A 22,908-nucleotide genomic window follows, 5' to 3' on the forward strand; every position below is an offset into this window, starting at 1 on the left:
CAACAACAATTTCCTAGGTGGTACCTAAGAGTGTCATTTAGTTTTTTAATAAGTATACAAATATTTACAAGGCTTCTTACCCTTAAGATTCTTCAGGTGGAGCAGTCAGGTAATCGGTTTTCCATCAAACTTTTCTGGAGAGGGAATTATGAAAATTAGTCCTATTTCATTTCATTTTCACCTAGATGCTCCCTTTTTTAACTTGGGTACAGAAGAAAGGAGACTAGGAAAGTATAAAGAAGTACTTATTACAGAGGGCCCCAGATGTGAGTATAATTTATCTAGAACATAAAACATTTTGACAGAGTGACTATATGCCTGCAGATATGAAGACACACATATGTAGTGGAAGCAAACAATAATGAAAACATTTTGTTCAGGGAGGGAGAAGCACAAGAAAACACATTTCAGCATATAGGAGAAAACCGACTGAAAACAGAGTAATGGAGAATTAGAAGAAAATCTACCCCAACAAATACACTTAGGCTTACCACCTAAGAAAACAATTTAGAAAAAGATATACAAGAAGATATTTAAAGAGCCCAGAAGTTCAACTACTAGTATTTAAATTACTTCCTGAACTCCAGATTTTAGTATCCTTAGCCAGTAATCCCTTTTCTCTTTTTTTTCTCTTCTTTTTCAACCGGCCCCACACCGGACTCCCCACATTTCTACAGCCTGCCTCTTTCTCTCCTTCTCTTTCTCTCTCTCCCTCCCTCCCTCCCTCCCTCTCTATTTATTTATTAAATATTTAGTCAGTGCTCCATATTTTCTATTTATTTATTTAATATTTAGTCAGTGCTCCATATTTTCTAGGTACCACTAGGCCTTAAGCACTGACACACCTGATAAAAACAAAAACAAAAATCAATAACAATGGAGTATAGCAGATGCTGTAATGGTGGTAAGCACAGGATATTAAAGAAGCACACAATGAGCACCGATGTATCCTTGCAACATATGCCTTTGTAAAAATGGCTTCCCAATGAAGACCAAATAGATTTTAAATGTATTTTTCCATCCCCACCCAACTATTCTGTACCACTATAGCATTTCCATCTTTAAAGGACTCAAAAATGGAACTGTCAACTTACAACATGATAGTGACATTTTAATTTTTAAAACAAACGAAAGATATATGCAAACAGGTGAGGTGATTTTCTGACTATTTTACACTGCCTCTATGGGAGTGACCATTAGGCAAACATGAAACACACACTGTACCTGATCCCACACAATAAAGTTTTATCCCCAGAAAAAGCTTTTCAGACTAATGTTTAGACATATAGGTGGAGAAACGTATCTTTTCTCTTTCTTCAAATTTTATAACATAGTACAGTTCCATACAATGATCTGAGTATGTTAATATCTAAGTGAACGTAATGAATTAAAAATAATAATTTACAGGTCTTTAATAAACAAAGTGTTTGCCCTTCAACACACCAGTTTCTCTCTATTCATGATCACGAGTTACATATTTTTTCAACATCAGATTTTTTTAGTTAAAAATAAAACTCTTAATCAGAAAATAATTCAATGGAGAACCAACAAATCATGATATCTATTTACAAAAACAGCAACAAAATTTTCATTCCCGCCAATACTTTCAATTTCACCCCAACTTTATAAATACCAACAGTAAAACTGAAATAGACATAAAACTCAATTTTTGTTTTATTGATTCATTTACACGCTGCTATGGTCTTAATGTTTATATCTACCCAAAATTCATGGTGAAATCCTTATCCCTAAAGGTGATGGTATTACTAGTAAGGGGGGGCCTTTGGGATGTACTTAAGTTAAGAGGGTGGAACCCTCATGAAAGGGATTAGTGCCTTATAAAAGAGGCTCCAAGAAGATCCCTAATCCCTTCCACCGTGTGAGGATTCAAGGGAAAGTCTGAGACCTGGAAGAGGGCCCTCACCCAACCACGCTAACACCGTGATCCTGAACTTTTAGCCTCTAGCAATAATTTCATTCTTTTTAAAAAAATTTATTCATTTTTGGCTGTGTTGGGTCTTCACTGCTGTGCGCAGTCTTTCTCTAGTTGCAGTGAGCGGGGGCTACTCTTTGTTGCAGTGCACATGCTTCTCATTGCGGTGGCTTCTCCTGTTGTGGAGCACGGGCTCTAGGCACAAGGGCTTCAGAAGTGGTGGCACACAGGCTCAGTAGTTATGGCTCGCAGGCTCTAGAGTGCAGGCTCAGTAGTTGTGGCGCACAGGCTTAGTTGATCAGTGGTATGTGGGATCTTCCCGGAACAGGGCTCGAACCCGTGTCCCCAGCATTGGCAGGTGGACTCTTAACCACTGCGTCACCAGGGAAGTCCCAATTTCGTTCTTTACAAGCCACGCAGTTTTGGTATTTTGTTATAGCAACCCAAACAGACTAAGACACATGCTCTGCTTTCAGTTAGTATTGCATATCAGGCCCTGGAAATACTTTCTATCTAGTTCAGTTTTTGACAGGGTTATCAGTGATTTGGTTGCTTGTCAGCTGCTGATCAACAGCAGCAATTTCGAGGAATCTTTTCATATTCAACTCATTCATTCTGGACTTATATTCAAAAAAAGGCTTGCTTTCTCAGCACCATTCACTGATGAACAAATAATCCTATGTCTTATAGTTTACCAGGTAAACTGAAAATAAAGAACCTGAAGTCATCCACATTTATAGGTCTTATAATAAAACCAGCTTCATATATCGATCCTGGAAGTAAAGATATGTCTTCAGAATGTCTCTAACATTCTTACACTGTCTGCAACAAGAAGTGAGCGCCAAAAGACTCCACTAATATGAAGGATGTCACCTCATACTATGCTCTATGATGACCAATAACCTAATTATTGAAACAAATCATTTTTTTAAAAGGTTAAAATGAATAAAACTAAAACATTTCCAAAGTGAAAGCAAGCCAGAAATCCTCAGGCGGAAAACATCGATTAAATTGAAAATAGGAAAACAGTTTTTCAAATGTAATATAATTTTGGTAAGAGTTCATGAAATCTATGCTATTACTCTAAAAGAAAAATTAATGTTCCCATTTCCTTCTACACTTAATGTGGTACCATCTCCTTGACAAAACTTGCACTGTTATACATGGCAGGGTCACATATATGTTGAAAAAAATAAGATATAATTGACAAACCATATTTAACTACAAAATAAGGAGATTCAAGTTGCCATGACATTCTAAAACAGATAATAAGTTAGACTGGGAAGCTTCCATTCTGTGTAAAATGGAATAAGCACATTCTACCTTGTTAATCTCACTGAATGAAACTATAAAACCTAGACAGAATAAATGGAGCAGCTAACTGAAAATTTAAAAGTAAGCAATAACAGGTAGATTGGGGAAGAGCCCAAAATCTGATATATTATCAAACTGGTAGTGCGTTTATAATTTCTTCCCCATCCAATTTTCCCTCCAGCCTGGGTTTCATGAAGCCTGAAACCTATAAAGTGACCACTAGTGAGAGAGAGAGTGAGAGAGTGAGAGGGCAAGAGAGTGAGAGGGCAAGAAAGTGAGAGTGAGAGGGCGAGAGCGCGCGAGCGCACAGGCTAGCACTCTAAGAAAAGCCCTCTAGCTCTGCCCAAGGAGTAAGAAAGGGGCCTCCCAATACTCAAGAGTGAAGGAAATCTTTTTTTTTTTTCTTTCTGTTCTTCATGCACCAGTTCCCAAGCAATCCTGTAGTGGTGATGGCTGCAACAGTGACAGCAGCAGGGTCAGCAGAAGCCTAAAACTCTAAGGGAAAAGTACCATACTCGCTGACTGAAGAAACTCTGGGCTAATCTCATTGATTTTTCTCCTGTCTTCCTGTCATTTGGCTCCAGATGCAACTGTGGAAAGTATACACCACAGTGGAGTAAACAAAGACTGAGCTTTCTAGCCAGAGACAGAAAAGTGTGTGTGGGGTGTGGGTGGGTGGGGGTGTTCCAAGGATCTAGAAAATACCATGGATATAACAGAGAGGAAAGAGCTTGAGACAGTAACCTGTAAATTGTTCAAAATGTCCAAAATTACTTGGCATACAGAAAACCAGGAAAATCTCAAACACTCATGCGAAAAGACAACCCACAGAAACCAACACCATGAAGACACAGATATTACAGCATTGGGTGAATTGTCTGACAAAGATTTAAAGCAGGGAATAAAAATGTTCCAACAAGTAAAATCAAATACTCTTGAAACAAATGGAAAGCTAGAAAATCACAACAAAGAAATAAAGTGGTGCCAAATGGAAATTTTAGAACTGAAAAACGCAATAGCTGAAATAAAAAATACACTGCACAGACTCAATAGCAGAATGGAAAGTCAGTGAACTTGGAAGACAGAGCAACAGAAATTACCCAATCTAAACAACAGAGAGAAAAACATAGAAAAAAAATCATTAGTGCCTCAGGAAACAGTGGAACAATGCCAATACCCTAACATTCTTGTCAAGAGCTCAAGAAGGGGAGGAAAATGACTGTGGGTGCGGTGGGGGGAGGGGAAGGAAAGGAGAGTAATAATAAGAAATAATGGCTGGTAACTCCCCAAATTTGTTGAAAGACATAAACCTCTACATTCAAGGAGCTCATAAACCTCACACAGGATAATTCCAATGAAATTCATTCCTGGACACATCACAGACAAACTGCTGAAAATTACAAAGGAAAAAAAAATCTTACAAGTAGATTGAAATAACAATACATTACTTATGTGGGGAAGATAGGTTAATGATTTGAATAACTACTGATTTCTCATCAGAAATAACACAGGCCAGAAGGAAGTGAAACAACATTCTTAGTTTAAAATGGAAAAGAACTTTAAAAACCTAAAATCTTCAAGCTAGTGAAATTATCCTTAAAGGACAAATGTGAAATCAATGAAACTGAAAACAGAAAAACAGAAAAAAAAAAAAATCAATAAAACCAAAAGCTCATTCTTTGAAAAGATCAATAAAACTGAAACCTCTAGCAAGACTAATTAAGTAGAATAGCACTGAATAGCCCCAGTACAAAGAAACTGAATTTGTAGTTAAAAGTCTTCCAAAAAAGAAACCTCCAGCCCCAGACAATTTCCCTGGTGAATTTTACTAAACATTTCAATAACACAATCTCTTCCAGAGTTTGGAAGATAAATACTTCACAATTCATTTTATGAATCCAGCATTACCCTGATACCAAAACCAGACAAAAACCATACAAGAACAAATTGATATACTGGATTTCATCAAAATAAACAATCTATGATACGTTCATCCATACAGTAGAATACTACTCAGCCACGAAAAGAAATGAACTGGCGTTTCACTCAACAACTTTCATGAATCTTAAAGGCAATAGACTGAGTGAAAGAAGCCAGTCTCAAAAGATTACCTATTACTCATACATAATTACATTTATAGGACATTCTCAAAAAGTCAAAGCTGTAGTAATGAAGAACCATTATCAGTGGCTGCCTGGGTCAGGGGAAGGTTAGACTACAAAGATAGCACAAGGGAGTTTTCTGGAAACCATTCTGAATCCTGACTCTGGTGGTAGTAATAAAAATCTATACATGTATTGAAGTTCACAGAACTACATACCCCAAAAAGGTCAATTTTACTATATGTTAATAAATGTTAAAATGCTTTTAAAAGTAAAGACTAACATGAGAGAGCAATCATGGGAATATAAATCAACTTTCTCAACAAAGGTACTTTTTCACTGACGACTTCACTCATACTCTCAGTCTTTATCGCCAACACAGAGACCACCCAAATTACATCACCACATTTGAGCTTGAGAGGAGGTATCTGAGGGTTCCTGCATTTCTGTAGCACTGAAGGGTCTCACAGACAACACATACCTATGGCTTGGGGAGACACAGAGATTAAAAGCAACAGACACAACTTCACAACCCCACTGAATTCTAAGACGGAACTATAAAAAGAGATCCGTTCTAAGACCCTAGAGATGGTATAGAGCTAGCAGGTTTCTCATTGTATGGGGGAAGACAGGCACTATAGATGGCTCCCAGTTGGGTTACTCTTATGTGATAGTTGTTCACTCTATGAGAAGAATATTCCTACAATGCAGTACTTTAATTAAAAAAGAAAAATGAGTGCCTTCTACATGCTTGGATAGTTTAACCATAACGAATTTGATAAAGATACCATAATAATATGACAGGCTTACACTATTTCTCCAAATGAGAAACAATTATAGAACAGCAGCATGTTATATGTACTCTAATAATTTCAATATATATTTATGCAATTCTTCTCTAATAAATCCCACCCCTGCCTAAGGTATGGAGGAGGGAATAAAAGAAGGAAGTGCTTATGTAATCTTCATTTGTCCTTGAGATTCTCACCTCCATTTTTTCAACCCCATTTACTAAAGCACTAATTTAAATGATAAAGACAAACCTAAAGCTCTTACATTTTTGTTTCTTTCCATCACCCATTCCTCAACATTTATTACAGGTCTGCTGAAGGCAAGAGTTACAAGTCTGAAAAGTAGAGTTTACATTTAGAAGATTAAACCTTATGCCTACTAGAGACAAAAAAGCAAAAAGAACAATGAGGTGTTAGAGACTCACCTCACAACAAACCTCCCAAGAGGACTACAGGAGCCCTTGGGATCAAGAGCAATGTACCCTCATATCTGGGCAGAATAACCAAGAGGAAAGGGGATCCTGGAAGGAAGCAAGGAAGGAGAGAAAGAATGAAGTCTTTTTATACTTTTCTTCTAACCCCAAACAGGAAAAATATAGACCATTTCTTTAATTTAACCTTTAATCTACCTTACAGAGACTCCTAAATTTAAATGGTAATCCCTGTCTACCTACCTCCCAAAAAAGGAGATGGGAAAATTATGTAAAGCACAGGAAACATTCGCAAATAAACAAACAAATCCTAAGAATTAGAGAGGAAACATAATAAAATACCACATACAAATGCTTGTTACAGAGGAATGGAAATGAATTTCATCTATAGCAGTGGGGGGAAAAAGACAAGGTTCAAAACATTGCTTCTGAAATATTGCTCTGTTCTGTTTAAACAAGATTTTAAAAACCTTAAACATTATAGAATTTCAGCTCCAGATATCAGTCTCTTTTTTGCACAGATGTTAAATGTCATTCTTTGACTGGTTCCTCAAGAAATGTCACTTCCTTTGTACTAATCCCTTCCAAATTCGTACAAGTTGCTATAGTGAAACTAATACGGGGGGAGGGGGGAGCAACTGTTTTGTATAGTACACAGGACATCCACTCTCTCTTTACTCTAGCCATGCCTATTATCAGAATTTTTTAAACTCAACTTAGGTAGCTATTTCAGACATAAACACAATTTTATTATGTTATGTAAGTATATGATGAATGTGTTCTCAAATGAATTTTTCACACATAATTTAAAGAGGCATTTCACAATTCTACTCCTATGTACACTACTATTTTAACCTAGAAATGTTATTACATACCATGAAAATTTACTTTTAAAAAAAGCAAAAAAAAAAAAACAAAAAAAAAAACCCAACACTTTTTCATGCTAGCATCAGGCATGGGCAGATACTGGGATTCTCTCTGAAATTTAATCTTATTACTGGGGCTTCAAATGCCCCAAGAACTGGACTTCTGGCTGTGATTTTCACACTGTTTCTAGCCATTACTTTCTCTCTCTCTCTTTTTTTTTTTTTTTTTTTTTTTGTGGTACGCAGGTCTCTCACTGTTGTGGCCTCTCCCGTTGCGGAGCACAGGCTCTGGACGCGCAGGCTCAGCGGCCCAGCCGCTCCGCGGCATGTGGGATCTTCCCGGACCGGGGCACGAACCCGTGTCCCCTGCATCGGCAGGCAGATTCTCAACCACTGCGCCACCAGGGAAGCCCTCTTTTTTTTTTTTAACATCTTTATTGGAGTATTAATTGCTTTACAGTGTGTGTTAGTTTCTGCTGTATAACAAAGCGAATCAGCTATATGTATATATATGTCCCCATATCCCGTCCCTCTTGTGTCTCCCTCCCACCCTCCCTACCCCTCCCCTCTAGGTGGTCACAAAGCGCCTCCCTTATCTCCCTGTGCTATGCAGCTGCTTCCCACTAGCTATCTGTTTTACATTTAGTAGTGTATACAGGTCCATGCCATTCTCACTTTGTCCCAGCTCACCCTTCCCCCTCCCTGTGTCCTCAAGTCCACTCTACGTGTGCATCTTTATTCCTGTCCTGCTCCTAGGTTCATCAGAACCACTTTTTTTTTTTTAGATTCCATATGTATGTTAGCACACGGTATTTGTTTTTATCTTTCTGACTTACTTCACTCTGTATGACAGACTCTAGGTCCAGCCACCTCACTACAAATATTCCAATTTTGTTTCATTTTAGGGCTAATACTCCATTTATATATGTGCCATATCTTCTTTATCCATTCACCTGTCAATGGACACTCAGGTTGCTTCCATGTCCTGGCTATTGTAAATAGTGCTGCAATGAATATTGTGGTACATGTCTCTTTTTAAATTATGGTTTTCTCAGGGTATATGCCCAGTAGTGGGATTGCTGGGTCGTATGGTAGTCCTGTTTTTAGTTAAGGAACCTCCATACTGTTCTCCATAGTGGCTGCATCAATGTACATTCCCACCAACAGTGCAAGAGGGTTCCCTTTCTCCACACCCTCTCCAGCATTTATTGTTTCTAGATTTTTTGATGATTGCCATTCTGACCCGTGTGAGGTGATACCTCATTGTGTTTTTGATTTGCATTTCTCTAATGATTAGTGATGTTGAACATCCTTTCACGTGTTTGTTGGCAATCTGTATACCTTCTTTGGAGAAATGTCTATTTAGGTGTTCTGCCCACTTTTGGATTTGGTTGTTTTTTTGATATTGAGCTGCATGAGCTGCTTTGTATATTTTGGAGATTAATCCTTTGTCAGTTTCACTTGCAAATATTTTCTCCCATTCTGAGTGTTGCCTTTTCATCTTGTTTATGGTTTCCTTTGCTGTGCAAAAGCTTTTAAGTTTCATTAGGTCCCACTTGCTTATTTTTTTAATTTCCCTTACTCTAGGAGGTGGGTCAAAAAGGATCTTGCTGTGATTTATGTTAGAATGTTCTGCCTATGTTTTCCTCTAAGAGTTTGATAGTTTCTGGCCTTACAGTTAGGTCTTTAATCCATTTTGAGTTTATTTTTGTGTATGGTGTTAGGATATGTTCTAATTTCATTCTTTCACATGTATCTGTCCATTTTTCCTAGCACCAATTATTGAAGAGGCTGTCTTTTCTCCATTGTATATTCTTGCCTCCTTTATCAAAGATAAGGTGACCACATGTGTGTGGCTGTATCACTGGGCTTATATTTCTATTTTTGTGCCAGTACCATACTGTCTTGATTACTGTAGCTTTGTAGTATAGTCTAAAGTCAGGGAGCCTGATTCCTCCAGCTTCATTTTTCTTTCTTAAGACTGCTTTAGCTATTTGGGATCTTTTGTGTTTCCATACACATTGTGAAATTTTTTGTTCTAGTTCTGTGAAAAATGCCATTGGTAATTTGATAGGGATTACACTGAATCTGTAGATTGCTTTAGGTAGTACAGTCATTTTCACAATGTTGATTCTTCCAATCCCAGAACATGGTATATCTCTCCAACTGTTTGTATCATCTTTTAATTTCTTTCATCAGTGTCTTATAGTTTTCTGCGTTACAGGTCTTTTGTCTCCTTAGGTAGGTTTATTCCTAGGTATTTGATACTTTTTGTTGCAACGGTAAATAGGAGTGTTTCCTTAATTTCTCTTTCAGATTTTTCATCGTTAGTGTATAGGAATGCAAGAGATTTCTCTGCATTAATTTTGTATCTTGCTACTTTACAAAATTCATTGATTAGCTCTAGTAGTTTTCTGGTAGCATCTTTAGGATTCTCTATGTATAGCATCGTGTCATCTGCAAACAGCTAACAGTTTTACTTCTTCTTTTCCAATATGGATTCCTTTTATTTCTTTTTCTCTGATTACTGTGGCTAAAACTTCCAAAACTGTGTTGAATAATAGCAGTAAGAGTGGGCAACCTTGTCTTGTTCCTGATCTTAGAGGAAATGGTTTCAGTTTTTCACCATTGAGAACAATGTTGGCTGTGGGTCTGTCATATATGGCCTTTATTATGTTGAGGTAGGTTCCCTCTATGCCTACTTTTTGGAGGGATTTTTTCATAAATGGGTGTTGAATTTTGTCAAAACTTTTTCTGCATCTACTGAGATTATCATATGGTTTTTATCCTTCAATTTGTTAAAATGGTGTATCACACTGAATGATTTGCGTATACTGAAGAATCCCTGAATTCCTGGGATAAACCCCACTTGATCATGGTGTATGATCCTTTTAATGTACTGCTGGATTCTGTTTGCTAGTATTTTATTGTGGATTTTTGCCTCTATGTTCATCAGTGATATTGGCCTGTAGTTTTTATGTGTGACATCTTTGTCTGGTTTTGGTATCAAGGTGATGGTGGCCTCGTAGAATGAGTTTGGGAGTGTTCCTCCCTCTGCTATATTTTGGAAGAGTTTGAGAAGGATAGGTGTTAGCTCTTCTCTAAATGTTTGATAGAATTCGCCTGTGAAGCCATCTGGTCCTGGTCTAGCCATTACTTTCTGATATATCATAAGTTATCTCATTTAACTGTTACAGTATTTTCTGAAGAAAGTATCTCCATTTTACATACAGTGAAATTAAGTAACTTGTCCAAGGTCGCAAAGCCAGTGGTAAGTAGTAGGATTGGAACTCACTAGCCTTTTGCCAGAAAATAAAACAAATATTAATCCAAGTCACTAAATATTTAAAATATTCAAACAATGAGAAGCAATAACACCCTTAATGACTCAAATGACTACAAAGTTGTTAAGTTGTTATCTGCCTTATTCACTATATAACCCAGGATCCAGCACCATGCCTTCAAATGAGTGCCCAATAAACAGCTTTGAATGATTTATTAATATGTATAATAACCTTAGATAATAATTACTCAACACATTTGTCAGGCATGATTTTAAACTAAATATATAAATAAGTTATGCTCCATGGGGAAAAAAGTAACACTTTAGAAATGAATAGGAAGACAGGTTCTCAGCAGATAAATAGTAACTATATTAAAAATAAAAAACAAATGGAAATTTCATAAGTGAAAAATACAATGTCTGAAATAAGATCTCAACAACAGGATGGAAATGCAAAGGAATGAGTCAGTGAATGTGAAGGTACAATAGAAGTGATCTAATTTGAAGAACAGAGAAATAAAAGACTGAAAGAAAATGAAGTCTCAGGGTCCTATGGACAACATCCGAAGTTCTAATCATGTCCAGAAAAAGGAGAAAGAGATTGGAACAGGAAAAAATATTTGAAGAAATAATGTCCAAAAAACCTCCCTAACTTGGTGAAAGGCACAAATTTAAAACTTGACAGTTTTGTGTACATCAAATAAGACTAACTCAAAAGAAAAATGAAATGAAAATGGAAAAGATATTTCAGTGAAGAAAAACTAAGAAAATTTATCACCAGCAGGGCTACTTTAAAAAACAGGCTATAGGAAAGTGCTTTAGGCTGAAGAGAAATGACATGAGAGAAAACTGAAGTTTCATTAACAAAGAACAACAAAATAGTAACTATTTAGGAATATTTAAGAAACTACTTTTTCTCCTCTAAAGTCCTTTTAAAAAGTATATGATTATTGAAAGCAAAAATTGCATAATTGTCTTATGTGGTTTTCATTGCATGTATACATATAATACATATAACAACATAAGATAAATGTCACTGGGGAATTATAGGGCTTCTACATTTACTTCAACTGGTAAATAGAATTCTAAGTAAATCCTCTGGCATATATATTATGATCCCTAGAGAGATACTGTCCAACAGAAATATAATGTGAAATGCATATGTATTTTAAAATTTTCTAGTAGGCATATTTTAAGTTAAAACAGATAACATAAATTTAGTAAACTTTACTAACCCTATTATGTCCAAATATTACTACTGCAACATATAATCAATAAAAAATGTATTAAATGAAACATTTTATATTATTTTTGTGGTAGTAAGTCTTTTAAATCTAGTGTGTATTGTATATTTACTGCACACTTCAATTTAAACTAGGTATATTTCAAGTTGTCAAGAGGAGATCTCAAGCAACCACTAAAAAAGAATGCAAAGAGATGCAGCCCAAAAAAAGGGCCAAAGATAAATTTAAAGTAGAATACTAAAATATATTCACCTAGTCCAAGAAAGGCAGTAAATGGGGAACAAAGGAACATATCATATCAATAATTATGTTAAATGTAAATAATCTAAATATACCAATTAGGAGATTGTCAGATTGGATTGTTAAAAAGACTGACTTACTTGGATCCACCTTCTAGAGTAATGAACATAAAACCAAAAATAAACAAATGGGACCCAATTAAACTTAAAAGCTTTTGCACAGCAAAGGAAACTGTAAACAAAACAAAAAGATAACACAGAGAATGGGAGAAAATATTTGCAAACAATGCAACCAGCAAGAGATTAATCTACAAAATATACAAACAGCTCTTGCAGCTCAATATCAAGAAAACAACCCAATCAAAAAATGGACAGATTTAAACAGACATTTCTCCAAAGACACACAGATGGCCAATTGGCACATGAAAAGATGCTCAACATCACTAAGCATTAGAAAAATGCAAATTAAAACTACAATGACCTCATACTGGTCAGAAAGCCCATCATCAAAAAGTTTACAAACAGGAGAGGGTGTGGAGAAAAGGCAACCCTCCTACACTGTTGGCAGGAATGTAAATTGGTATAACCACTATGAAGAACAGTAATGACGATTCCTTAAGAAACTAAAAATAGAGCTGCCATATAATCCAGCAATCACACCCCTGGGCATATATACAGAGAAAACCATAATTCAAAAAGATACATGGACCCCAATGTTCACTGCAGCACTATTTACAATAGCCAAGACATAGAAGCATCTAATGTCCATTGACAGAGGAATGGATAAAGAAGACGTGGTACATGTATACAATGGAATATTACTCAGCCATTAAAAAAGGATGAAATGCCATTTGCAGCAACATGGATGGACCTAGAGATTATCATACTAAGTGAAGTCAGACAGAGAAAGATATATATATATATCACTTATATGCAGAATCTTAAAAAATGATACAAATGAACTTATTTACAAAACAGAAACAGACTCACAGACTCAGAAAACAAACTTATGGTTACCAAAGGGGAAAGGTTGGGGGTGGGGAAAGGATAAATTAGGAAGTTGGGGTTAACATATACATACCACTGTATATAAAACAGATAATCATCAAAGACCTACTGTACAGCACAAGGAACTCTACTCAATACTCTGTAATAACCTATATGGGAAAAGACTCTGAAAAAGAATAGACATATGTATATGTTTAAAAAAAAAGGCCCTAGGATGAGAATGAAAAAAAAGGGCAGTAAATGGGGAACAAAGGAGCATACCATATCAATAATTACATTAAATGCAAATAATCTAAATATATCAATTGAGAGGTTGTCAGATTGGATTGTTAAAAAGACTGACATGCTGTCTGCAAAACCTCACTTTATTTTCTTTTTCCAGGAAAGTAAATTTTATTGAGCTCCATGGCTGCCTTTAGGAACAGCCAGGAGGGAATCGTGACATCATGGGGGGGGGGGGGGGCCGAGAGAAACTCACTTTAAACATAAGGACATTGTAAATAAAAGTACGGAAATGAAAATATGGGAAAAAATTACATCATGCAAGTAATAATCAAAGAAAGTTGGAATGGCTATATTAATATGAAACATACTATAAACTTCTTTTAAGGGCTTGATTGAATTTGTTTCTCCTTCATGTTCTGTTTCAGTTTTATCTAATTCTGTAGCAGTTTTGAAACAATAAAGATATTTTGTTTCATGCATCTTCCTCATATTACTCATGTTTATGTCCAAGTAACTGGACATGTACAACAGTTCCTAAAGAAATATGGCCTAAATCATTAAAGCTGTCCTATCTGAAGCCTTTTTTCCCCCCTAATAAATTCATTCATTTATTTATTGTTGGCTGCAATGGGTCTTTGTTGCTGCGCACGCTGCACGTGGGCTTTCTCTAGTTGTGGTGAGCGAGGGCTACTCTTCGTTGCAGTGTGCGGGCTTCTCATTGCGGTGGCTGCTCTTGTTGCGGAGCACAGGCTCTAGGTGTGCAGGCTTCAGTAGTTGTGATGCGTGGGCTTCAGTAGTTGTGGCTTGCGGGCTCTAGAGCACAGGCTCAGGAGTTGTGGTGCACGGGCTTAGGTGCTCTGCGGCATGTGGGATCTTCCGAGACCAGGGCTCAAATCCATGTCCCCTGCATTGGCAGGCAGATTCTTAACCACTGCACCACCAGGGAAGCCCCTGAAGAAGGCTTTTCTATGATAAGGTTTTCAGGTGAATGATAGCTTACAAAATTTTAAGTTATTAATATTTTATTCCCAGTTAGAACAGTAGTTTAAAGAAACAATTTTCCTGACAGGCCATCCAGGCATACAAAATATTTATGTTAACAAATCATGTATCATTTGTAAGCTGTTTTACCGATCCCAGAGAATTTTCAAAGCAATGTTGCTGTGGCTGCTCTTTTTAATGTTTATATTTCTGTTTTTGTTTACTTCAAGCTGCTGAACTACTACTATGGTTAGGGTATTGGGCCTAGCATTGGACTACAAAGACAGATTAAGATACTATATCCTTTCAAAATGTGGAAGTGCAAAAATAGGATACAAAAGATGAACAACAAACTAGCATATGCTAAGTGCCAAATGTGAGGTACAGGTCACTTTTCAGGACTAATTTAGTCAGAAAGAATTCATTTAGGACACTAATAGAAGATAGGGCAAAGACATAATTATGGGCCAGAATGTAAAGGGACTTAAAAGTTTAAGTCCAAGGTAGGACTTAAATTGTGTTTTGTAAACAGTAGAGAATCATTAAGGAAAAGTCCACCTCTCTCTCACTTATCTATTTTGAGAGAAGTTTCTGAGATGTTTAAATTGGGAGTTTTGAAAATAATGCAGCAGCAGAAAGTGGGGAAAGTGAGGAATCTATGGAAAACTAGTTAGGAAAAAATACAAACAACACTGGGAAGCAATAAAGAAGGCCTGATTAGGACTAAGCTCCCCAAGGGCAAAGGCCATGTTTCATCCCCAGACTTAACAGACACATAGATATCAACAAACCTGGAGCACAGAACTAAAGGTAGAGAGAATGCCTACTTTGTATCAGGAAATGAACTGAATACTCTGGCACACTTTTGCACATTTAACCCTCAAAACACATACCACAGTACATTCTAAAAATTAAAACACCACCAAGATTCAATACTAGAACACTGCTAAAAACGGCTTCAAAATCACTCACTAAACAGAGCTAACTTAAGGGGATGAAAGACAGAGATGGAGTTAGCTGCTATTACCACTGGACTCAGATAAATGTTACTTAAAATTAAAATAGGTGAGGAAACTGGGACATTGATTAAGTCACCTAGGAAAGGTGACAATCAGTAGTATATGGGACAATCAGCATTCAAAGCCAGGTCTGATTGACTCCGAAATCTACATATAAAAGAACTCAACTAATTTTTACCTTACAACTAAAATTACATTAAGAAGACTCTCTCAGAAGTAAACCTGAGAACTCTAAGGTAAAAGGAAAAATAAGGAGGAAGATCAGTCTTATCACTAAGAGATGTGACAATCTCAAGGGGGGTTAAATTAAAAGTTGAGAACATATCTGGTCATTAATTTTCACTATAACCTTTGGTATAATCATCTTTTATAAAAACAAGTAAGTATAATCCTTAACAGAACATGTCTGTATGCTGCTATTCTTCCTGGATGTGTTGGAACCCAACTCTGTGACCAAGGTGTCCTCATGAGGGATGGTGAAAGAACCCAGAGTGAGGTACTAGAACTCAAGCAGAATACCAAGATGCTCTGCATGAGGTATAAGAGAAGCCTGGAATGAGCAATGCATCCTGGCACAAGGTGTCAGAGCCAAAGTAGAGTGAAAATGTTATGCAAGACGGGGGAGAAAGCAGCAGTGGCAATGGGAAACTGACTACATACCGGGGATTGATCATGTAAGTAAATACACTAAGGATGATAATGGGAGCTAGGCTATTCCTTTTAAGAGAAAGGAGTTACAAATTTTGAAAGGAGAAAACTAAAGCAAACACTGTGTATTGAAATTGGAGAAACTGGTACCAACTCATGGTTTTTTACATATAGATGGAGACATAAATACAGTGCTCAAATCTTGGTTTCTAAATTCCTTTCTCCACTAAAAGAAACCACTCCTTGGAGAAATGGTTCATTCCAGGGCTGTGGCAAGGAAAGTTTAAGATGAGCCTGGAACATTTTCTTGTGTCAAAAGTAAGGAAGTGCTCAAAGCAAGTCAAAAGAACACAAAAACTAGCTTGAAGGGGCTTTCACTGGCCAAAGCTGGGACAATTTGAGAATCAACAAATAGCAAGTTTGATAAGGAATGGGCTTAATATAGTCTCAAAATACTTCCCCACAAAGTACTTATTAATTACTAAGACAGGAAAAAAACTCGCCAGTGAAGAAGCTTGGGAGACTTCACCTTAATTAAGTGATCAAAGTGCATGCACATCATCAGTAACGGGACAAACAGAAACTGTATTATGCCATCTGATAGGATGCCATGAGAAAACAGTATCATCACTGTGATACTCCTACCAAAAAATGCACAATCTGAATCCAATCATGAAGAAGCATCAGGCAAATCCAAATCGAGAGAAATTTTACAACAAAACTGACCTGTAATCTTTCCAAGTGTCAAGGTCATGAAAATCAATAAAAGGCTAAGGAACTGTTCTAGGTTGAAGGACATTACACTTAAATGAATGCAACACAAAATTCTGAACTGGATCATTTCGTTATAGAGGAAATTACTGTGAAAACTGGCAAAACTTGGATGAGGTGTGAGGGTTATATCGTAGTAATATAGCAAGGTTAATTTCCTAATTTTAATATAGTTTATGTAACAGAAAGAAAGTCCTTGTTCTTGTTTGGGGTGATGAGAGTGCATCTGCAACTTACTCTCAAATAGCTTTGGGGGAAAAGTTCTTTGCATTGCACTTGGCACTTTTCTGAAAGTTTGAGATTGTTTTCAAAAAAAAAAAGGAAAAGAAGATTATTACTTATAATTATTCATTTACAGCATCTAAAACTGGAATATAAGCAAAACAGTATTCCTTTCAAATGAGGAATATGTGTTTCCATCTCTTTTTATAATAAGAAAAGACTCTGCTTTATTATTCATGGGATTCTTTTGATCTATATCTGCACTGTCCAACACAGTACCACTATTCTGTTCCCCGACTGCACTGGCTACATTTCAAGTGTTCAACAGCCACTATCTACTACAGTTACTATCAGCTACTATATTGGGCAGCAGAGATACAGAACACTTCCATCATCACAGCAAGTTCTACTACTAGACAACACTAATGCAGAGTTTGGGAGGTCAACTTGACGTAACGACTAACTAAAGGCCAAAGAGTCAGATGGACTTGGGTATAGATTCTTAGCAAGTGCTCTGACACTTAGCAAGTCATCTGACTTCTTAACTTCTCCAGAGCCTCAGACTCCTTTCTGTAAAATGGATTAAATACAACCAATACTGCAAAGCTGCTGAAAAGATCAAATGAAAATTCATGCAAAATGTCTAGAACAGAGTGTTTGGCACACAGTAAATATCTGATAGACATTAGGTCTCTTCTGTAATGTGAGTAGATAATTTCTTAATCTTTGATCCCAGTACTTTTAGATCTAGTTACGCAATTACTGGAGCATCGGTTTAAAAATAAGCTTACTATCCTGCTTGTTCAAAAACCCAATGAGCTCCATGTTGTTAAACGTAAACAAAAACCTTTTTTTTTTTGGCTGCGCCACGCAGCTTGTGGGAGTTTAGTTCCGGGACCAGGGATCGAACCCGGGCCCTCAGCAGTGAGAGTGTGGAGGGCTAACCACTGGACCACCAGGGGATTCCCTAAAGAAAAATCTTTCAGCTCTCACCTTATTCAACTCTCATCATCACTTGACTGTACTGACTACTCTCCCCTTGAAATACTCTCTTCCTTTGGTTTCTGTAATACCACACTCACCTCCTCTCTGACCTTCACAGTATTCTTTGGGAGCTCACATTCCTCCAACAAACTTTTTTTTTTTTTTTTAATGTTACAGGCCACTGTGATTCCATTTTAGCATCTCTTTTTTCCAAGTTATATTAGCAGTTTATGCAAAAGAATGAGACTCGCATAGTAGCAAGTTTCAAACCACAATTACTATTTGTAATGTTTTCTAGCTGAAAGCATGTTAATTCATTACGTATTTGTTAAGTATCTACTGTGCATCACACATTGTTCAGTGTTTGGGGACAAAACGGTGACCCAAACTGACAAACCCCATTCTCACAGAACTTGCATTTGAGTAAAGAAAAAAAATATAATAAACTTAAGTTAGTAAATTCTACAGTATCTTGGAAAGTGTTAAGTGCTATGGAGAAAAATCTGGCTTAAAAAGGACTAAGAAATGTGGGAGGAGGGCCTGTGTCTTACAGAGTAGTCAAAGAACACCTCAGTAGTAGAGTAGAAGTGTGGCTACAGAAAGAGTGAAGTAATTAAGTCAGAGAGGATGAAGAGACTCAAAAGGCTCAGAGCCTGGGAGACCATAATAAGGATTATGGATTTTACTACGACTGAGAAGGGAAGCCATTTGAGAAGAGAAGTGACATGATCTGATATATTTTATCAGGGTCACTCTGGCTGTTGAGTGTTAGAGATTCTAGGTGAAGAAAGGTCATGGTGAAACCTTTTAGGACATTATTTTGTGAGAGATGACGATGCTGTTTTTACATTTTATATTGAACTTTTATGTGCTTAAGTACTAGGAATTACAAAGCCACAGCCTTAAATAAGAAAAGCGAGGACCACAACAATGCAAAGATTGGGAACAGCAATAAAATGATAAAGGGTATTTTAACTCTAGGCTCTAGTCAATGCTACTAAAAGTAAGCACTTGGATGCAAGATAAGATACAAAGCTATTAACTTACTCTTCAGGACAGAGTATACAATTAAGATTATTTCACTGGGCTTCCCTGGTGGCACAGTGGTTAAGAATACGCCTGCCAATGCAGGGGATGTGGGTTTGAGCCCTGGTCTGGGAAGATCCCACATGCCGCGTAGCAACTAAGCCCCTGCACCACAACTACTGAACCTGCGCTCTAGAGCCCGCAAGCTGCCAACTACTGAGCCCATGTGCCACAACTACTAAAGCCCGCGCACCCAGAGCCCGTGCCCCGCAAGGAGAAGCCACCGCATTGAGAAGCCCGCGCACCGCAATGAAGAGTAGCCCCTGCTCGCCATAACTAGAGACAGCCTGTGAGCAGCAATGAAAACCCAACACAGCCAAAAATAAAATAAATTAATTTTTAAAAAAAGATTATTTCACTGGGCAAGGTAAGTCAAGATCCAATTTACATCACTAAAAGACAAGGGTAAATGATGGTAGAGCTTACCAAAAGGAAGTTACAATGAAACTTACTCTAAGGCTGACTCTTTATTACTTTTATGCCTGCCACTCTCCTTAGTAAGGTTTTACAACTATTTCTCACTGATGAAACTAAAAAAAAAAAAAAAAAAAAAAAAAAAAAAAAAGTTCAGTATTAGGTAGATGAGTAGGATAATTCTGCACTCTCTTATTACTAAAAGATGCTACTGATGAATCAACATCATGTAACAGCACTGATTCATCCTATCCCTGATTAACAGCACAGCTTTTAAAAAAAATTGCTTAAAGTATTGGTTAGTGCCCAAAGAATTATGGGGAAGCTTAATGATCTCTGAAAAGTTTCAATCTTAACCCAAGGACCCCATTACCACTGCCTAAAGGCATACAAAAAAATTTCCCTTAAAGATTTCCCCATTGACATATGTTTCAGGCAGCATATTTAGGAACCATTTTCTTCCACAGTTCTTTTCCCCCTTAACATAGTGAAGAGTGTCTTTACAGCATGAATACTCTTAGAGTAAGCCGACATCCAAATCTTACCAAGCCAAAAACTTAAGATGTACTCAAATTCTCAGGCAAAAAGGTCACTATATGAATGTAAAACGGAATGATTATTACTATACTTGCAAGCACCAAAAAATAATACAGCGAAAAAATGCAGTTACAATAAGAATTGCTATTTTTTTTATAAAAACCATCATAATGCATAAACAAAATACAAAGTAAATTCAGATTATCTTTGATAGGACAGTATAAGACAAAAGAAATCCAAAGACAGTTTCATTTCTTCTGTCCAGTAAGTTAAACAACAAAAACAAAAGTCCTACAAACTTTTTACTGAAGCTCTTAGCCAAGAGCAAAAAAAGTGAAATGATTAAGCCAACTGCCAAAGAAACAGGAAAGAGAAAGCAAGAGTCTGGAAAAAGACTCGATTACATATCAAAATTTTAATACCAATAAAACACAAAATCCACCAGTTATTTAAGAATGTACTTCAATATCTTGCTACTGAGGTTAAGTGGTCATATGTATGAATTAGCTTCTCTTTTAAAATGAAAGAAATGCATCTATTAAACATGCTCTTTCCAATATTCAGTGAAATTTCCCAAATTGGGAAAATTTTAGAACAGCATCTACTAGCCAAAGCATTACATTAAAAACGTTTTGGTCAGTTTTGCCTAAAAATCTTAGTTCACTAGTAGTATGACAAAGATGTTAAAATGCAATCCAAAATGAATGAAAAACGCTCACCTCGTAGACACTTTATGTAATGCGGTACAGAAATACTTTGAGGATATTTTAAAATTCCGCATTCGAGTCTGAATGTTTTAATCAACTACTCTAAATCAGGAGCTTACTTTTAAAACAATTTTTCAAAATGGGGAGCGGGGGAGGAGGACGGCCAGCCATCTCTTAAGATGTGACTTTAATGGTTCAAAATTCCTAGTATCTGAGGAGGGGCGACGGGCGCAGCTAAGTTTAGATCTCCCGGCCCTTTTGTTGTCAGTCCAGGAAATTGGTTTAAAAATCGGCGGTGGGAGAAGAGTTTGAAATTCAGGGCATGGGGTAAACACAGATGCTTAGAAGCGCCGGCACTTCCCTACTCGCGCACTCCGAGAGGTCACGGCGCAGTAAAGTTTGGTTTCACAAGCGGGCTTGGACGCTATTGACAAAAGCAAAGTCTCCCAAGTCAAGCGGGCGCGGGGGTCAGGGAGCGCCCGGAAGCCCAGAAAGACACGTTTCCTCGGAGGAAGGGGGTGGACGTGTGGCGACCCTGTAGCTGAGCCTCTAGCCTCAACCCACTCCCCCAGGACCCCCGGGCGGGTACGGGCTGCGCCGGCGGAGGCGGCGGGAGGCGGGTAGGCCACAAGGAGGAAATGGGACGGGGTACCGACAGCGAGGCGGAGGCGGCGGCCGAAACGGGGCCGCCCTCGTGGGGTGGCGAAAGGGAAGGGGGGGTGGCGAAAGGGAAGGGGGGGTGGCGAAAGGGAAGGGGGGGTGGCGAAAGGGGGGTGCTCCCCCCTTCCCTCCCCGCCGTAGCTTTCCCCGCTTCGAGAAGCGGCTCAACTTTCCTCCGTGCGCAGAACGCCGCCTGGGCCGCGCGGATTCCGAAACTTTGTCCGCCCTCCCGTCGCCCCGGGCCCGCTCACCGGCTCTGCGCCAGCCCATAACCCCCACCCCGCCCCGACAGCTGCCCGCGCCCGTCCACTCCCGGGGTCGGCCCGTGTTTACCTCAGACTGAGGTCGAGGCGCTGGCTCCGGCGGCGACGGCCCCACTGCAGGTCCCTAGGTCCCCGTCACGCCGCCGCCAAGTTCCCCAACATGGACTCCTTCGTCCGCTTTGAGGTGTTCCGGGGGCCGCTGGGGCGCCGGCTCTGCTGCCTGGGGTGGGTGGCGGCGGCGGAGCAGGGAGCGGACCCGGGCTGCGCGGCTCCGCGCGGCTTGCGCCACCGCTGCTCCCCCTCCCCCCGCCTCGTCTGGCCTCCTCCCTCCCCGCTCCGCGCGTCCTCTTCCCCCTCACCCCCCGCTCCGCTCCTATCCACTCAGCCGCGCCACCACAGGTCGGCGCGCTACGGTGACGCCGGCGGCGGCGGCGGCGGGACCCTCCGCGTTTTCCCTACTCGCTCGCTCAGGCCGTGCGTGCACCGGACCGCAAGGGGGCGCTGGCAAACCACCGTTTGCGACAGAGGAACGTGACGGGCGGAGTCACGTCATACGGCCGGCGAGCGAGAGGGAGGACGGTAGCGCGTGGCCCGGGCTTCTGGGAAACATCCTCAGAGCCTCAGCTCTCCTCCCAAGCTTCGGGTCCTGCGCATGCGCCTTGCGTGGCACGCTGGAGTCCGCCCTGCTTTGGTGGCTGTACGGGCTAAACTGCTGAAGACAATGAAAAAGGGTCTTGGGGACCGGGACGTGAGGGGGTCTGCGCGGCATTTGCTATCCTATCTTTATGGTAATCTGATATTGAAAAGTGTTGATATGTTGTTTGGCTGTGTATTGAATTTTCACCCAGCAGCGTCGCCCGCCTGAATTACATCTTGCGAGGGGGCTGAAGTGGCCATAACTTGTAAGCCCACCTCTTTCTTCCCTCCGGGTGGGCGTTTGTAAAAGGCCTTGTAGAGATTTCCAAGCCAAGGCACATCCCCGTGTCTTAATTCCCACAACAAAAAAATTAAACTTGATCCGGATCCACTTGATGGTAGTGACATGCGATGATTCATTCAAGAATATGTCGGAGCGTGCGATACTGAATGTGCGTGCCATTGTCAGTTCCTTCTCCGTCGGGTCGCCAAATCTTTTATTTTACCTCAAAAATACCTTTCACGCTGTTTTTTGAAGTCACTG

General features: G+C 38.9%; 1 protein-coding gene across 10 annotated transcripts in view; it reads right to left on the reverse strand.

Moving 5' to 3' along the window:
* SCAF11 (SR-related CTD associated factor 11) overlaps positions 1–22,078 on the reverse strand; it is a 70,860-nt gene extending 48,782 nt beyond the window's left edge. For 3 of the 10 annotated variants that reach the window (XM_059082088.2, XM_067009138.1, XM_059082084.2), the window contains exons 1-2: positions 21,799–22,078; positions 81–134 (exon numbers count right to left, since the gene is read on the reverse strand). The gene's annotated coding sequence lies outside the window, so the exon portion shown is untranslated. The remainder of the gene's footprint in view (positions 1–80; positions 135–21,798) is intronic. The other 7 variants (XM_067009141.1, XM_067009140.1, XM_059082087.2 and 4 more) reach the window with 4 other exon arrangements.
* Between the last annotated feature and the right edge of the window lie 830 nt (positions 22,079–22,908).

The sequence above is a fragment of the Kogia breviceps genome, chromosome 12, assembly GCF_026419965.1.
Source record: "Kogia breviceps isolate mKogBre1 chromosome 12, mKogBre1 haplotype 1, whole genome shotgun sequence".
In the NCBI taxonomy this organism is placed as follows: Eukaryota; Metazoa; Chordata; class Mammalia; order Artiodactyla; family Physeteridae; genus Kogia; species Kogia breviceps.